The sequence below is a fragment of the Aricia agestis genome, chromosome 2 (assembly GCF_905147365.1).
Source record: "Aricia agestis chromosome 2, ilAriAges1.1, whole genome shotgun sequence".
Taxonomy (NCBI): Eukaryota; Metazoa; Arthropoda; class Insecta; order Lepidoptera; family Lycaenidae; genus Aricia; species Aricia agestis.
Window position 1 is genome coordinate 15,012,501 of NC_056407.1, and position 17,500 is coordinate 15,030,000.

Sequence of the window (17,500 nt, forward strand, 5' to 3'; positions counted from 1 at the left end):
ACTGTTCATTAATTCAAATAATATAACAGTGTTTTCGACGGCGGTGTTTTCGTTCGAACGTACGCAGCGCATCACGCGCGCCGACGACACAGTTCGACGTGCGTGCACGCCCCGCACACCGATAATCACTCTCGCAAATTTTTTACCTTCACGGAGCGTCGGTGGGGAGCGGCGCACGTCGCCGACGCGAGCGCGCTACCGTACACACCACACAACACGTAACGTTATATTACATTTATGTCTCATATTTAAACGGACCGCACGTGAGGCGCGGCATGGGCGAACCCACACACGCGCGACGCCGCCCGGAACCGTCAATTGTTCGTCGTGAGACGAACAGTGTGGCATATGATTTTATACAGCCGGCCCTCAGACAGGAGTGGTCCTGGATGTTTCTCCACGGACCGCAATGTGCGTTCGAAATGTCGATGTTCAAATGTGTCCTGCAGTTCACACTATGACGCGCAGTTAACTGCGTTCTTCATCGACCCGCGAGCCAAGTGATCCACCGTCCAGGGTAATGGTTTATATTATAAAAAACATGTCACTGGGTGTGAAAAATAAATTGAATGTGAAACAAACAGACCACGGACGTGTTAAGGTCAAACGTGGACATTCGTTTACCGCTCTCTGTTATAATGTTGTATTTACGCCAACCGACGGACGCGCGACGAGCTTACACCCCCCGCACTAGCACACTGACTTTCGCTGCACGCGATCCACCGTCTGTTCATTGGACACTCGTGGCGCGGATTCTTGCCAGTCAACGTGACGCGAACGTGACAGTGTGTGTACAGGTACTAGCGCACTAGCGCGTAGGGGTCAACTCGAGCGTTCAAGTTCGACTCCGTCGTAGCGAGAAAAAAATGTTGTTCAGTTCGATTCGATTGTTTATGGTATAATATTATCGTCGCGTTAATTGAATAACACAACAACATCATACGATAATGATCCTTCCGCAGGTTCCCCTACGGAAACCTTGTTACGACTTTTACTTCCTCTAAATGATCAAGTTTGGTCAACTTCCCAGCAACGCCGACGGCCGTGAAGCCACCGCGTGTCGGTCCGAAGACCTCACTAAATCATTCAATCGGTAGTAGCGACGGGCGGTGTGTACAAAGGGCAGGGACGTAATCAATGCGAGCTTATGACTCGCGTTTACTAGGAATTCCTCGTTTATGGGGGATAATTGCAAACCCCAATCCCCAGCACGAAGGAGTTTCAACGGGTTGCCCGGGCCTCTAGGCCAGGGAGAACATGCTGATTCCTTCAGTGTAGCGCGCGTGCGGCCCAGGACATCTAAGGGCATCACAGACCTGTTATTGCTCAATCTCGTGCGGCTCGAAGCCGCCGGTCCCTCTAAGAAGAATTTTAATACGTCGCCAGTGAGTTGCGCGACCGAAGTCGCGCACACCTAAATGGCGACGCCTATTTAGCAGGCTAGAGTCTCGTTCGTTACCGGAATTAACCAGACAAATCGCTCCACCAACTAAGAACGGCCATGCACCACCACCCACCGAATCAAGAAAGAGCTGTTAATCTGTCAATCCTTCCGGTGTCCGGGCCTGGTGAGATTTCCCGTGTTGAGTCAAATTAAGCCGCAGGCTCCACTCCTGGTGGTGCCCTTCCGTCAATTCCTTTAAGTTTCAGCTTTGCAACCATACTCCCCCCGGAGTCCAAAATCTTTGGTTTCCCGGAAGCTGCCCGCCGAGCCATTGTATTAACGTCGGCGGATCGCTAGATGACATATTTACGGTTAGAACTAGGGCGGTATCTAATCGCCTTCGAACCTCTAACTTTCGTTCTTGATTGATGAAAACACCTTTGGCAAATGCTTTCGCTGATGTTCGTCTTGCGACGATCCAAGAATTTCACCTCTAACGTCGCAATACGAATGCCCCCAGTTATCCCTATTAATCATTACCTCGGAGTTCTGAAAACCAACAAAATAGAACCGAGATCATATTCTATTATTCCATGCACGAAATATTCAAGCGGCATTTTGAGCCCGCTTTGAGCACTCTAATTTGTTCAAAGTAAAATTGTCGGCCCACCTCGACACTCACTGAAGAGCACCGCGATAGGATTTTGATATTGAACCGACGTTTTACCGTCGGCTCACCGACGATATGCTCCGCAAACGTGTCAGTATCACCGCGGATGCGGTGCACCGACAGCGCGGCGCACAAATGCAACTACGAGCTTTTTAACCGCAACAATTTTAGTATACGCTATTGGAGCTGGAATTACCGCGGCTGCTGGCACCAGACTTGCCCTCCAATTGTTCCTCGTTAAAATATTTAAAGTGTACTCATTCCGATTACGAGGCCTCGTAAGAGTCCCGTATCGTTATTTTTCGTCACTACCTCCCCGTGCCGGGAGTGGGTAATTTGCGCGCCTGCTGCCTTCCTTGGATGTGGTAGCCGTTTCTCAGGCTCCCTCTCCGGAATCGAACCCTGATTCCCCGTTACCCGTGACAACCATGGTAGTCGCAGAAACTACCATCGAAAGTTGATAAGGCAGACATTTGAAAGATGCGTCGCCGGTACTGGACCATGCGATCGGCAAAAGTTATCCAGATTCATCAAAATAAACGACTTAGGACGCGAGGCCCTCCGTCGATTGGTTTTGATCTAATAAAAGCACTCATCCCATTGCTGGTCAGAGTTCTGATTGCATGTATTAGCTCTAGAATTACCACAGTTATCCAAGTAACTGAGTAAGATCTAAGGAACCAAAACTGATATATTGAGCCATTCGCGGTATCGCCTTAATACGGCTTGCACTGAGACATGCATGGCTTAATCTTTGAGACAAGCATATAACTACTGGCAGGATCAACCAGGGAGCTAACCACTAGAGCCGCACGAATCTCTTCGAGCGCTCGAGGTACTCGCCGTCGACACGCGTGTCGACGGCCAAACAGTGCACGCGCGCACACACGGCGGACCGTGCACGCGCGGTGACCAGTCATTATTTGAATTTTCCCTTTTGTGCGACAAACACAAAAAAAAGAAAACGCGGAGCAACTAAGCTACCGCACATTCGAACGTTCCATATTACGAGATCTATCATCTATGATAGTGTAACAGAGAGTTTAACATGAACTCGTCAACCATATAGATTGTCGCCCGGTGCTGGAGAGATCAGACCACATACATTACGTCAAAGTTGATGTAATACTATATGAAGAAATATTGTAACTTCGCGACCGCTATCAGTTCCACCTTCGACGCGACGGGCACAATACCAGACAACGGCGCACTCTAAACAGGTGCTCCGCGCTCGTACATAATGCCCCGCCGCGATTGTTACGGTGGTAACTTTAACGAACTGCAGCTACCGTTCGGCTCGACACAAAATCAAACTAATGATTATCGCGAGAACCTCACGTTTCGCTGGTCCGTCGGTCGACACGTCGTATATTGTTTGTTTATTATCATTATGATGAGCTCAAATGGATATGGCACAAATTTTTGTATTTTCACACATCGCATAACCAACACCACCATCACTGCTCACTCGCACTCACTCCACATGTATATGCGAATGCGCCGTGCAGATAATGCGCTGGTGTTATGCGATTAAAAATATATGTTGTCACATCGAGTAGTATAGACTTCGATTAACCTAAACCTGGTACCACCACCACCACCACCACCACCACCACCATCCCCCCCCCCCCCCCGTCCGGAAGGAAAGTTTGAAAAACAAAAACACTCTCAAGACCAATCGGTCGGTTCGCGCATTGAACATCTCACTTTGATATTATACAATTTGAATTATGAATTACAGTGGCGGGACGTGTTCAGTGTTTATTATTATTGTATTGTACATGTGAAACTAGAATAAATAGTACCTACCTGATAATAACAAATGTCGACGGTGGTTATATACAAAATAATAAAAAATATAAAAAAAAAAATTAAAAAAGAAAACTACGGTGGCGGGTCGTGTTCAATGTTTATTATTATTGTATTGTACATAAATCATAATTATTATTATTATTATTATTATTATTATTATATTTATTTTTATAATATTATTATCATTATAATTTGCATCAAATTCTAGGTAATATACTAGGATAGGATTTTTAAAAATGAAACTACATAATATTTTCAATTTGACAACAGACTTGCAACTTTTTCGCTCGCTTATTATCAATGTATATAGATATGATAGCTATTCGCCGCAATCGTTTTGTATAATACTATACACACACTGTTTCACCCGGTACACGTAATATGGTGTGATATTTTTTAGGATAACAATAAATGTAACAAGTAAAGGAGTATATGGGCACATTTGGGCTGTCGGCGGCCACCGCGACCGATGATGAACAAATATTAGTGTCAAATGAAAGTACTGATGATATTTAGAAACAACATTAGGTTAGGTTTGGTTAGGTTAGGTTACCAGCAGCGGAATTAAGTGCCATTATTGAACACACACGAGTAAGTACTAATAAACACTGGTCCTTCTTATGAAAACCTTTCACCTTACCTTCGCGCTTTTGCTTTAAACATAAGCTAAGATACTTAATAAATTATGCATATCAGATTTATTAAAGTATATTTCGGCGATGAGATGATTTCAACACTGTAATTGTAGGACTCCTAAGTATGAAATATACTTTATTGTCGAATTATTGTCCTTGGCCGCTTTTACGCTTTCATTTCGTTTTTATTATTAATCAGACGGACCGACACACAGGTGCACATTTTTCGCATTTATAATATTAGCTATAACTGGATATAGTGTCAATTTATTATTCTGTTTTGTCTACGGACTTGGCGTGTACGGTGCTCGCATTGAATTCTCGTTTCGTTCGCGCATTAAAATCTTATATTACAACACTATAATAATATATCTATCTATTTTACAAAGTAAAGTACAATAGTTTTAAATGATTTATATATACGTATATTCATTCGTAATGATAATAATATTATTATATATTATTGAAGTGAGATAAACAAAGTTGATAAGTAAGTGCATTTGTTGAATAAAAAAATAATAGTAAACTGGAGACTGACGGGGACTATTGTTTGTGCTACGGGATAGCGATGGACGTTGCCGTGGTGCCATACTTAGTTAGGGACAGCCAGTAAAATAATGGTGTACGTTAAACTGAACGCCTAGATTAATTGAGACGAGTAATTCTGTTTACTGTACACGCATTGAATTCACCTCTGGTCGAGTCGCGCCGCCCGGGCCGCGTCGTCGATCGTCGCAAGCGTAAGTTTCTTTGTTCAGTTCGCGCATTAAGATCCCCTACTGACCGTATTAAATCATTGAAGCATTACACCTATTTTGTCGTGGCCCTCGCGTGCTTTGGTACACGCATTGAATCCACCTCTGGTCGCGTCGCGCCGCCCGCGTCGTAAGCGGACTTTTCTTTGGTCAGTTCGCGCATTAAAAACCCCTACTATCCTCCAACTCTACCTTAGTCCACGTCTTCTATTTAAAATAGAAGATTATAATTATATTTCAAAATTGACAATTCAACCAAACAAGCTGCTTTATCTCTGTACTCGCATTGTTAGCGAGTGCGGAGAACACGCACACGAGAGGTGCACCTACGTGTACCGTTCGACGCGTGCAACCCCGTTTGGCGTGGTCGTCGACCTACACCATTTCGCGTGCGCGCCGTGCTGTCAGAGAACACACTAGCGCGCGCACATCGTTCATGGAGAAGAGACGTCCTCGGACGAATCACCTGGCGTAGGGCTGAGTCTCAACAGATCGCAGCACGACGCTGCTCTACCGAGCACAACACCCCGCCTGGAACGTAAGTCGTCTACAGACTATTCCGAGCCCCGACATCGAACTGAGCTAATTCGGAAACTTCGACGCCGTGATGCACGCGTTAAGCATGTAAGCACCGATCGTCGCGCTCCAAATGGGCTTCGACGTCGCACCTTACGAGTAAAGCGCGACTAGTAAAGTCACATTGTTTAGAGCCTCCCGACTCTCGGGGCTCCACAGTGAGTATATCCTTGCCGGATTCGGCTAGGCTGGCTTCGGCCTTAGAGGCGTTCAGGCATAATCCCGCGGATGGTAGCTTCGCACCACCGGCCGCTCGGCCGAGTGCATGAACCAAATGTCCGAAACTGCGGTTCCTCTCGTACTGAGCAGTATTACTATCGCAACGACAAGCCATCAGTAGGGTAAAACTAACCTGTCTCACGACGGTCTAAACCCAGCTCACGTTCCCTTTTGATGGGTGAACAATCCAACGCTTGGCGAATTTTGCTTCGCAATGATAGGAAGAGCCGACATCGAAGGATCAAAAAGCAACGTCGCTATGAGCGCTTGGCCGCCACAAGCCAGTTATCCCTGTGGTAACTTTTCTGGCACCTCTTGCTAAAAACTCTTTATACTAAAGGATCGATAGGCCGTGCTTTCGCAGTCCCTATGCGTACTGAACATCTGGATCAAGCCAGCTTTTGCCCTTTTGCTCTACGCGAGGTTTCTGTCCTCGCTGAGCTGGCCTTAGGACACCTGCGTTATTCTTTGACAGATGTACCGCCCCAGTCAAACTCCCCGCCTGGCAGTGTCCTCGAACCGGATCACGCGGGAGTTGTACGGCGACGAGCGTTGCCGCCACGTCGCCACTCTGCACGCTTGGAACGAAACACCGTACGCACGTCGATTGGATCGACCGCGCACCGCTTCCGCCCAACCGAGTAAGTAATGAAACAATGAAAGTAGTGGTTTTTCAGCGGCGACCGCGCGAGACGATCTCCCACTTATGCTACACCTCTCATGTCTCCTTACAATGCCAGACTAGAGTCAAGCTCAACAGGGTCTTCTTTCCCCGCTGATTCTCCCAAGCCCGTTCCCTTGGCTGTGGTTTCGCTAGATAGTAGATAGGGACAAATCCCTCCACCAACCCATGGCCCTCTCAACCTTTCGTGGTTATACGGGCCAAATCATGGGAATGTGCACCCTACTGTCCTGGGTCCTGCCCTTCAGGTGCACACTTCTTGATTCCCTACAAATTATTTAATCTATTTCCATTTGTCCCTAAGTCCTTCTCCCCTTTCTGGGGCGGACAGCACAGATACGGCTTCGGTGTCTTCCGATAACGCGTACTGTTTCCACTATCTGTTATATTCCTTATTGCCTCCGATTTTCTCTTTCTCTTTCTTCCTGTTCCAACCTGCTTCTTATCCTGTGCCATAGTCGCGCGTAGTCCCGTAGCCTTCCGAAGTTCGCCGCCGAGGAAACAAGGTCGCAGTAGTAGGCCGGACCCTCCCCAAAGACTTCGATACCGTCCAAGAGTTCCCTACGCGCCTCCCCGTACAGAGGGCACTCCCAGAGTGCGTGGTGTACGTCTTCTACTTCGGCTTCGCCGCAGTAGCATGACCCCACAGCGGCCAGAGTCATTCTGTGGAGCCTCCCTCTGAAACAGCCATGACCGGTAAGCAACTGCGAAGTTTCATAGTCAGGCTCGACCCAAGTTGCCTTGGATCGGGCCACCACATCCGGGAAGAATCGATACAGCTCCCTCCCTTTTGTCGACGTGTCCCAACGCTCCTGCCATAGGGCATAAGCGGACTCAGTCTCTCTGAGTTTGGCACCCCGAAGCTCTTCTTTGGAAGTCGCGGACTGGCGCAGCACACCTAGTCTGCCAGCACGGATTACCTCGAGGTCGGCCGGAAGCACCCCGGCAAGTAGTAGATAGGGACAAATCCCTCCACCAACCCATGGCCCTCTCAACCTTTCGTGGTTATACGGGCCAAATCATGGGAATGTGCACCCTACTGTCCTGGGTCCTGCCCTTCAGGTGCACACTTCTTGATTCCCTACAAATTATTTAATCTATTTCCATTTGTCCCTAAGTCCTTCTCCCCTTTCTGGGGCGGACAGCACAGATACGGCTTCGGTGTCTTCCGATAACGCGTACTGTTTCCACTATCTGTTATATTCCTTATTGCCTCCGATTTTCTCTTTCTCTTTCTTCCTGTTCCAACCTGCTTCTTATCCTGTGCCATAGTCGCGCGTAATCCCGTAGCCTTCCGAAGTTCGCCGCCGAGGAAACAAGGTCGCAGTAGTAGGCCGGACCCTCCCCAAAGACTTCGATACCGTCCAAGAGTTCCCTACGCGCCTCCCCGTACAGAGGGCACTCCCAGAGTGCGTGGTGTACGTCTTCTACTTCGGCTTCGCCGCAGTAGCATGACCCCACAGCGGCCAGAGTCATTCTGTGGAGCCTCCCTCTGAAACAGCCATGACCGGTAAGCAACTGCGAAGTTTCATAGTCAGGCTCGACCCAAGTTGCCTTGGATCGGGCCACCACATCCGGGAAGAATCGATACAGCTCCCTCCCTTTTGTCGACGTGTCCCAACGCTCCTGCCATAGGGCATAAGCGGACTCAGTCTCTCTGAGTTTGGCACCCCGAAGCTCTTCTTTGGAAGTCGCGGACTGGCGCAGCACACCTAGTCTGCCAGCACGGATTACCTCGAGGTCGGCCGGAAGCACCCCGGCAAGTACTGCCAGGGCGTCGGTACTCGTCGAGCGATACGCCTTGGTCAGAAGGATCAAGGCGGGTCTCTGGGTGCGCAAGAGCGCGCTCCGCACAACGTGCAGTGTCGCCCGCTCATACCAACATGCTGCAGCATAAGTCACGGTAGCCACGAAAGTTCCCTGATACAAGACCCGAAGGGCCCTGTACCTAACCCCCCATGAGCTAGCCGAAACTCTCGACATCTTGCCAAAACAATTTGCCGCCCTGTCTCCAATGGATACCGAATGCTGCGCGAATGAGCGACTCGAATCGATCACCACTCCCAACACCGTGGTCGACACAACTTCTCCGATAGAGTTCGACCCTAGCTTGACGACCGGGGGTCGCTGGAACCTCCCCTTAATCGTCATGGTTGACGATTTTGTGGGAGAAAATTCCAGCCTATTACGGACACCCCACTCGGCAATGAGACGCAATGCCTCCGAAGCTTTCGCCTCGAGGGCCGCTCGCGAGTCCCCCTCGATCAGAATCGTTACGTCGTCGGCGTACGCCACTAGTGTCACCCCCCTGGGTAAGGGCAATCGAAGCAAGTCATCCATCAGGATGTTCCAGAGCGAAGGACCCAGCACCGATCCCTGAGGACAGCCCATCGTGGCCACCTTCCACACTACCCTGCGACCAACGAACATGCCTACCCTGCGTCCGGTGAAGTAGCCCGCCAGCATCCGGTAGATGTTTGGCGGACAGCCCCCCCTTTTCGCTTTCAGCATGATCATCGGCCACCAGGCATTATCAAAGGCCCCAGAGATGTCCAGAAAAATCGCCTGTACATATTTCGACGAGCTCCGGCTAGCCGTTCCAAGGATTTCTCCTAGAGCGGATACCGTCGACCGTCCACGAGTGAAGCCATGCTGGCAGTCCGATAGACCCCTTGTCATCTGCGTGGCGCATTTTAACATGACGCGTTCTAAAATCTTTCCAAAGATCGGCAACAGGGTGACGGGCCGGTAGGCTTTAGGATCGGTAAGAGGCTTGCCGTTACCTTTCGGCAAGACAATCAATCTACCGTCCTTCCATACTCGCGGAAAAATGCCCTCCTGAACACATCGCCTAAACACTTCTGTTGTTTCTCTCGGCGCGGCTGCCCAAACGTGTTTTATTATTCGAGCGGATATCCCATCGATCCCCGGTGCTGTGTTGGGGAGATCCCTGACTATACTCGCAATTGCCTCCACCGTGGGAGGAGGAGCATCTTCTCCTGAGGGAATCGCCGCTGCCACAAACCGCACTTGCCGGTGGTACTCCGTGTCCTTGGACACATCGTCGTCCGGACAAAGAGCATACATGAGGCTGTGCATGGCCTCGTCAACTCCCCCAGCATAACCTTCGGCATGTTTCGTGCCATTAATTACATTGCTAGGAGGCCGGAACCTCCCGCTCGCGACACGGTACGCCTGGCCCCAAGGGTCCTGGTTTCCCGATTCTGCTACGGACTTGAAAAACTTAAGTTGCTCCTCCTTGATGGCTACCCTATATGTACGTCTAAGCTCATGAAAGCGCAGCTTGTCAGCCTCCTCGCTCGGGTTGCTACCCTTCCGACTCGACTGCCAAGCTCTGCGCGCGCGGTAGGTCTCGCGGCGAAGCCGGTCCAGGTCCGGCGTCCACCACTCATACCCCCGCTCTGTCCTCCCGCCCTTAACAAGTCCCAAAACTCTCTTGGCTGTGCTCGTGACCATCCTGGTAAACTTTGCACATAACACCTCTGCAGGTGCGGTCCACGGGATGTTAGTAGACCTTTTCTGTATCTCGTCCTCGAAGATTCCCCAATCCACACCACGATCCCGAAACCTCATTGGCTCTTCGATTGGCCCAGCGCCAGAAGCAGTGTTCTTTTCGGCCACCACATATGTAATCAGCCTATGGTCACTGTCTATTGCGTCTTCATGCACTCTCCACCCCGTTACCAGGGTGCCTTTTGTCAATGTCAGGTCGATGTTGGACGATGCGTTCGTCGATGCAAACGTGGCCGGCTGGTCTGGTGCATTGGCCAAGCGGAGTCCATGTGCCAGGATAAATGCCTCCATCGACTCGCGACGGTGCGTGACGTCTGGTCCGCGTCCTCTGTACTGTCTCTCTTCGCAGTACCACATCGGAGAGTGCGCGTTTGAGTCAACCCCTATGATGACTTTCTTGCCTCTCAAAGAGGCAAGAACAGTGCCCAGATGTTCGAGGTGGATATCTATGTCGTCGCTGTACTGGAAGTACGCAGAGACAAGATATACGCCCTCTTCGTCGTTAAGTACATGGCACACCATACAGTGTGAGTTCGACAGATGGTGTAAGACGGCGCATGTCAGGTCCCTTTCACGAACGTAGATACCCGCCTTGGCACCGTCGCTGCTCTGCAAGATGTTGTTTGCCGCGCGGTGAGAAGTGGAGCCAGGGTAATGTTCCTGGACCAGAACGACGTCTAGTCCCATCTCCTCTGCAATTAGGGGTAGCTCTGTGGTGGCCGTGATTGCCCCCGCCAAGTTAATCTGGCCGACGGTAAATCTTTTTGTGTGCGCCATTTAATAGGTAGTGGTATCCCGCAACCTTTTCTCAGCATGTTTTCGGGCAGGGCACTCCGCACTCGCCGTTCTGTGCTCAAGTGATGATTTTACGTGCCCGAATCTGAAACATGTTGCACATCTCCTCTCCTCTTCCTTGCAATCTTCCTTTTTGTGCCCTGTCTTCGCGCACTGGCCACAGATCACATTTTCTGATTTACACCCCTTCTCAGTATGTCCGTATATGTGGCACCGTCGGCAGCAGATTTCTGTTGTAAAGTCTTCAACAACTATCACCTCCCAGCCTATGTACAACTTTTTCTTTTGCACCAAGCACTTACGTAAGTCCGGAAGACATCTTAAGACATATGTCGTCCTATTGCCACCATTTCTGTTCTTTTTGAACGCTATTTGGCAACTACTCTGAAGCCGCTCAAGCGGCCAGTCTTTATCTTCCCGCAAATTCTGGTCCTTGATCGCTTTAAGTATTTCTTCCAATTTGTAGCTGTCCCCATCCAAGTTTCTAAGGGCAACCAGTGGTTGGCGGCCCTTAAGTGGTTCAGCTTTAAGTGTAGCTGGCATTGCCGCCTTCAGCCTGTCCATATCCGTTGACGACGACGTTTGGACGAGGACACCTGCACCAGCTATCTTTTTCACTCGCTCGATCCTTATGTCCAGTGTGGCGGGGGCTACGGAGGTCTTCAGCAGTTGCTTGGTTTCCTCGGATGTTTTTACACTGTCCCCTGCTGGGAGCACTTTAATCATAGGCCCGCTTGGGCCGCCTCTCACTTTATCTGCAAACGATATTGGAGGAGGCAACTGTCGGGCGGACTCCTCTGCTCGGCGCTTTTCCGCTTCAACCACCTCCTTCTCTCTTTTCAATTCCTCCTGAAGTCTGGTGACCTTTGCGACGCCCAGCTCTGCCACCTTTGTCTTCTCTCCTACCATAATGGCAAGGTGGGAGACGATCTCCAGCATCCTTGAGAGCTCCTCGGATACCCGGGAGCTGTCCGACTTGTTTAGCTTCGAAACGGGCGACCTTATAATATTATTAATTTGTGTGGCCGCCTTGTTCGCCAGGGAAACTAGTGACCTCGCTCCAGCCTTATCGAGTTCTTGGGCGTCCTCTTCCTCTGCGTCCGTGGAGCAAGGCGTCCTAAAATCCGGAAGAGGTGTCTCCGGCCCGACCTCTCCCTGTGCGCCTTCCTCAAAGGATAGCGGCTGACAGGGGCGCACCATCTTCCTTTTTTGGCGCTTCTTTATTGCCGACGCAGCCTCCTCAGGCGACAGCAGTCTCTTCGATGCCTGCTGTTGTGACGTCCTCGGTGGTGTCCTGATTGCCTCCAGCATCTCCAAGTAATACTTCTGTGCCGCACTTGCGGCCACAGCTTCCACGGCAGACTCTTCTTCCGATGTCGAATACGTCACTGGTGGGGGTGGGACGGCAGGGGGCGGCGTCCGAGCCAGCGACTGCCTCGGCTTGAAGGGCTGCGGGGGCGTCCTTCGTGGTGGCGGACGCCCGCCATCCTCGGGTTCGGACATGTCCGAGCTCGAGTCCGACGAACAAGTAGCCCAAATGCTAGTGTCCGAACTCCTAAATGTCACTTGTCACTTGTCAGTTGTCAGCTGTCAACTGTCAGACGTCAGACGTCAGACGTCACACGTCAAATGTCAATGTCACAAAGCACGTTGCGACCACGTGCTCGCACGTGGTTTCGTAACAGACAAAGGGAACACAAAATAATTAAGCAAAATATAAATAAGAGTCAATTAAAAGTTAAACTATAATTAAAAATAACTATATTTAACTAAATCTAAGAGCGTCTTGTCGCAAGAGTGTCTATTTCACTGTAAATTGTTCACAACTTACCAACTAAGCACCGCGTCCAATTCGCACTATGCCCGAAATATCCCTCGGGAGGTAGTCCTCGACCGGACAGGGATACACACGCGACACACCACACTTAGAGCTCCCAAAGGAACACGAAATATCGCACCTGTAAGCACAAATAAATTTTTAACGAATTTATTTGCGGAGCGCACTACAAACGATGTTGACTCGTTGCCGTCCAACACCGAAGTAGATAGGGACAAATCCCTCCACCAACCCATGGCCCTCTCAACCTTTCGTGGTTATACGGGCCAAATCATGGGAATGTGCACCCTACTGTCCTGGGTCCTGCCCTTCAGGTGCACACTTCTTGATTCCCTACAAATTATTTAATCTATTTCCATTTGTCCCTAAGTCCTTCTCCCCTTTCTGGGGCGGACAGCACAGATACGGCTTCGGTGTCTTCCGATAACGCGTACTGTTTCCACTATCTGTTATATTCCTTATTGCCTCCGATTTTCTCTTTCTCTTTCTTCCTGTTCCAACCTGCTTCTTATCCTGTGCCATAGTCGCGCGTAGTCCCGTAGCCTTCCGAAGTTCGCCGCCGAGGAAACAAGGTCGCAGTAGTAGGCCGGACCCTCCCCAAAGACTTCGATACCGTCCAAGAGTTCCCTACGCGCCTCCCCGTACAGAGGGCACTCCCAGAGTGCGTGGTGTACGTCTTCTACTTCGGCTTCGCCGCAGTAGCATGACCCCACAGCGGCCAGAGTCATTCTGTGGAGCCTCCCTCTGAAACAGCCATGACCGGTAAGCAACTGCGAAGTTTCATAGTCAGGCTCGACCCAAGTTGCCTTGGATCGGGCCACCACATCCGGGAAGAATCGATACAGCTCCCTCCCTTTTGTCGACGTGTCCCAACGCTCCTGCCATAGGGCATAAGCGGACTCAGTCTCTCTGAGTTTGGCACCCCGAAGCTCTTCTTTGGAAGTCGCGGACTGGCGCAGCACACCTAGTCTGCCAGCACGGATTACCTCGAGGTCGGCCGGAAGCACCCCGGCAAGTACTGCCAGGGCGTCGGTACTCGTCGAGCGATACGCCTTGGTCAGAAGGATCAAGGCGGGTCTCTGGGTGCGCAAGAGCGCGCTCCGCACAACGTGCAATGTCGCCCGCTCATACCAACATGCTGCAGCATAAGTCACGGTAGCCACGAAAGTTCCCTGATACAAGACCCGAAGGGCCCTGTACCTAACCCCCCATGAGCTAGCCGAAACTCTCGACATCTTGCCAAAGCAATTTGCCGCCCTGTCTCCAATGGATACCGAATGCTGCGCGAATGAGCGACTCGAATCGATCACCACTCCCAACACCGTGGTCGACACAACTTCTCCGATAGAGTTCGACCCTAGCTTGACGACCGGGGGTCGCTGGAACCTCCCCTTAATCGTCATGGTTGACGATTTTGTGGGAGAAAATTCCAGCCTATTACGGACACCCCACTCGGCAATGAGACGCAATGCCTCCGAAGCTTTCGCCTCGAGGGCCGCTCGCGAGTCCCCCTCGATCAGAATCGTTACGTCGTCGGCGTACGCCACTAGTGTCACCCCCCTGGGTAAGGGCAATCGAAGCAAGTCATCCATCAGGATGTTCCAGAGCGAAGGACCCAGCACCGATCCCTGAGGACAGCCCATCGTGGCCACCTTCCACACTACCCTGCGACCAACGAACATGCCTACCCTGCGTCCGGTGAAGTAGCCCGCCAGCATCCGGTAGATGTTTGGCGGACAGCCCCCCCTTTTCGCTTTCAGCATGATCATCGGCCACCAGGCATTATCAAAGGCCCCAGAGATGTCCAGAAAAATCGCCTGTACATATTTCGACGAGCTCCGGCTAGCCGTTCCAAGGATTTCTCCTAGAGCGGATACCGTCGACCGTCCACGAGTGAAGCCATGCTGGCAGTCCGATAGACCCCTTGTCATCTGCGTGGCGCATTTTAACATGACGCGTTCTAAGATCTTTCCAAAGATCGGCAACAGGGTGACGGGCCGGTAGGCTTTAGGATCGGTAAGAGGCTTGCCGTTACCTTTCGGCAAGACAATCAATCTACCGTCCTTCCATACTCGCGGAAAAATGCCCTCCTGAACACATCGCCTAAACACTTCTGTTGTTTCTCTCGGCGCGGCTGCCCAAACGTGTTTTATTATTCGAGCGGATATCCCATCGATCCCCGGTGCTGTGTTGGGGAGATCCCTGACTATACTCGCAATTGCCTCCACCGTGGGAGGAGGAGCATCTTCTCCTGAGGGAATCGCCGCTGCCACAAACCGCACTTGCCGGTGGTACTCCGTGTCCTTGGACACATCGTCGTCCGGACAAAGAGCATACATGAGGCTGTGCATGGCCTCGTCAACTCCCCCAGCATAACCTTCGGCATGTTTCGTGCCATTAATTACATTGCTAGGAGGCCGGAACCTCCCGCTCGCGACACGGTACGCCTGGCCCCAAGGGTCCTGGTTTCCCGATTCTGCTACGGACTTGAAAAACTTAAGTTGCTCCTCCTTGATGGCTACCCTATATGTACGTCTAAGCTCATGAAAGCGCAGCTTGTCAGCCTCCTCGCTCGGGTTGCTACCCTTCCGACTCGACTGCCAAGCTCTGCGCGCGCGGTAGGTCTCGCGGCGAAGCCGGTCCAGGTCCGGCGTCCACCACTCATACCCCCGCTCTGTCCTCCCGCCCTTAACAAGTCCCAAAACTCTCTTGGCTGTGCTCGTGACCATCCTGGTAAACTTTGCACATAACACCTCTGCAGGTGCGGTCCACGGGATGTTAGTAGACCTTTTCTGTATCTCGTCCTCGAAGATTCCCCAATCCACACCACGATCCCGAAACCTCATTGGCTCTTCGATTGGCCCAGCGCCAGAAGCAGTGTTCTTTTCGGCCACCACATATGTAATCAGCCTATGGTCACTGTCTATTGCGTCTTCATGCACTCTCCACCCCGTTACCAGGGTGCCTTTTGTCAATGTCAGGTCGATGTTGGACGATGCGTTCGTCGATGCAAACGTGGCCGGCTGGTCTGGTGCATTGGCCAAGCGGAGTCCATGTGCCAGGATAAATGCCTCCATCGACTCGCGACGGTGCGTGACGTCTGGTCCGCGTCCTCTGTACTGTCTCTCTTCGCAGTACCACATCGGAGAGTGCGCGTTTGAGTCAACCCCTATGATGACTTTCTTGCCTCTCAAAGAGGCAAGAACAGTGCCCAGATGTTCGAGGTGGATATCTATGTCGTCGCTGTACTGGAAGTACGCAGAGACAAGATATACGCCCCCTTCGTCGTTAAGTACATGGCACACCATACAGTGTGAGTTCGACAGATGGTGTAAGACGGCGCATGTCAGGTCCCTTTCACGAACGTAGATACCCGCCTTGGCACCGTCGCTGCTCTGCAAGATGTTGTTTGCCGCGCGGTGAGAAATGGAGCCAGGGTAATGTTCCTGGACCAGAACGACGTCTAGTCCCATCTCCTCTGCAATTAGGGGTAGCTCTGTGGTGGCCGTGATTGCCCCCGCCAAGTTAATCTGGCCGACGGTAAATCTTTTTGTGTGCGCCATTTAATAGGTAGTGGTATCCCGCAACCTTTTCTCAGCATGTTTTCGGGCAGGGCACTCCGCACTCGCCGTTCTGTGCTCAAGTGATGATTTTACGTGCCCGAATCTGAAACATGTTGCACATCTCCTCTCCTCTTCCTTGCAATCTTCCTTTTTGTGCCCTGTCTTCGCGCACTGGCCACAGATCACATTTTCTGATTTACACCCCTTCTCAGTATGTCCGTATATGTGGCACCGTCGGCAGCAGATTTCTGTTGTAAAGTCTTCAACAACTATCACCTCCCAGCCTATGTACAACTTTTTCTTTTGCACCAAGCACTTACGTAAGTCCGGAAGACATCTTAAGACATATGTCGTCCTATTGCCACCATTTCTGTTCTTTTTGAACGCTATTTGGCAACTACTCTGAAGCCGCTCAAGCGGCCAGTCTTTATCTTCCCGCAAATTCTGGTCCTTGATCGCTTTAAGTATTTCTTCCAATTTGTAGCTGTCCCCATCCAAGTTTCTAAGGGCAACCAGTGGTTGGCGGCCCTTAAGTGGTTCAGCTTTAAGTGTAGCTGGCATTGCCGCCTTCAGCCTGTCCATATCCGTTGACGACGACGTTTGGACGAGGACACCTGCACCAGCTATCTTTTTCACTCGCTCGATCCTTATGTCCAGTGTGGCGGGGGCTACGGAGGTCTTCAGCAGTTGCTTGGTTTCCTCGGATGTTTTTACACTGTCCCCTGCTGGGAGCACTTTAATCATAGGCCCGCTTGGGCCGCCTCTCACTTTATCTGCAAACGATATTGGAGGAGGCAACTGTCGGGCGGACTCCTCTGCTCGGCGCTTTTCCGCTTCAACCACCTCCTTCTCTCTTTTCAATTCCTCCTGAAGTCTGGTGACCTTTGCGTCGCCCAGCTCTGCCACCTTGGTCTTCTCTCCTACCATAATGGCAAGGTGGGAGACGATCTCCAGCATCCTTGAGAGCTCCTCGGATACCCGGGAGCTGTCCGACTTGTTTAGCTTCGAAACGGGCGACCTTATAATATTATTAATTTG

The 17,500-nt window shown here is 51.0% G+C and overlaps 2 non-coding genes across 2 annotated transcripts; both read right to left on the reverse strand.

Moving 5' to 3' along the window:
* Positions 1–363: 363 nt before the first annotated feature.
* LOC121740103 lies at positions 364–520 on the reverse strand. The gene has a single exon (XR_006037554.1). It is a non-coding gene; the product is annotated as a 5.8S ribosomal RNA (ribosomal RNA).
* Positions 521–945: 425 nt separating this feature from the next.
* On the reverse strand, positions 946–2,848 carry LOC121740176. The gene has a single exon (XR_006037603.1). It is a non-coding gene; the product is annotated as a small subunit ribosomal RNA (ribosomal RNA).
* Positions 2,849–17,500: the final 14,652 nt, after the last annotated feature.